The sequence below is a fragment of the Xyrauchen texanus genome, chromosome 29 (genome assembly GCF_025860055.1).
Source record: "Xyrauchen texanus isolate HMW12.3.18 chromosome 29, RBS_HiC_50CHRs, whole genome shotgun sequence".
In the NCBI taxonomy this organism is placed as follows: domain Eukaryota; kingdom Metazoa; phylum Chordata; class Actinopteri; order Cypriniformes; family Catostomidae; genus Xyrauchen; species Xyrauchen texanus.
Genome location: NC_068304.1, coordinates 39,585,221 through 39,586,978, shown reverse-complemented (window position 1 = coordinate 39,586,978; position 1,758 = coordinate 39,585,221).

The window sequence follows — 1,758 nt, the reverse complement described above, 5'->3', positions numbered from 1 at the left end:
TGTTTCACTGCGTCATTGGTCTGTGGCGACGAGAAGTCACTATGAGAATTACCGCCATCTAGTGGCCAAATGTGTGACTGACATGGAACAGGTAGAACAGACTGTAGTGATGGTGAATCTTCACTCAGGGGTACTTGGAGGACAAAAATGTCCACGTCAAAAAACTGCCATAATAATATAATATATTGATATTATATAACATCATATCAAAACTACCAAATATTCATTCAATTTCAGGATTTGTTCAATTGTTTACATTATGGCACTGTTGTTGTTGTTTTTTTTAATGAAAAAAAACCCACAAAAATATATTATTTTTCATATAATAAATGCTAATGGGATTTTTTAAATATGTATATAGATATATATTTTTAAAAAAAATATATATATATATATATATATATATTTTTTTTATTATTATTATTTATTTTTTTATTTTTTTTAATTGTCAGTCAGGGATGTGTCAATTTTTACCAACAGCATTGATTTTGATGCATCGTCAAATAAAAATACAAAATTATTCTCACACTCAGGGGTCCTTAGAGGACAAAAATATCTGCATCGAAAAACTGCCATAAAACTGCCATTTTCCACATTCACTGACTATTTTTTAACCAACATCAGTCCTGATCATAACTACTAAATATTCATTCATTTTCAGGATTTGCCAGTTTGTTGACATAATGCCACTGTTTTTTTATATACACACACACACACACACACACACACACACACACGCACGCCCACACAATTATTCATAATTATTGTCCTGCAGGTCTCTATAATACAGAGAATAGGGGAAAAGCTTGTATTTGCTCCATAGGCTAAACATGAGGAAAATGGCGCCTTCTGGTGGAAAATATAAAACATGACATTTTGAATCCAGGGCTCCTGAATGAAAGTATACTATCATATATTCATGCTTTTAAGCGTTAATGGCACTAGGATCAAATATTGCAGTTTTAATGGGTTTCAATGGGGACATTATTGTCCTGAAGGTCCCGAGTGTGACTATTCTGTGTACACAGTGTGTTATAGATGCATTATAGGAACTGAGGTTGAAATATCAAAATTACCCAAAAAAATACACACCTTTGTCAAAGGTCGCACGTGGGTATCATTTACATTGAAATTGTTCCAAACCAGTTTCTAATTATAGCCTATTGTTTTTGCTGAATATCTATTTACAATTTTGGTGTAAGTTTGTATATTTAAAATGTGTGTTTTGTTTATTTTATTATTGAGAAATGAAGATTGAAAGACTTTATTTCATATAATAAACATGTCAATTTAAGTCAAGTAATTTCAACCATATACAGCTAGAACAGACAGGGAAACATAAAACAACATAAAACAAACACAGAGCTAAATCAGACCTACACATTTCTACATAAAGAGCACATGCACTTTACTTCACATGCATTTTTAAGAGTAAGTCAATTGCATTGAAATATGAAGACTTTGTTCCCAAGTGTTTTTCAAATTGCAATTTTAGTCATCTATTTTCATTGATTTGTTTCTTTGTTTGTTTATTTATTTGTTTTAGGTTGGTTTAGGTGTTTATATTTAAAGTGCATTTTTAATAACGTAATGATTGTCAGTGATTCAGCCTTTCCCGCCCATTGAGACTGTCCCAAATAAATCTGGACCCTTAATATTTGCGCCCCACAGAATTGAACGGCCATCAGGTGGCGCAGAGGGACAGACGTGACGAATTTGGGAAGGAATTAAGAGGTTTATTTATTTACATGATAAACG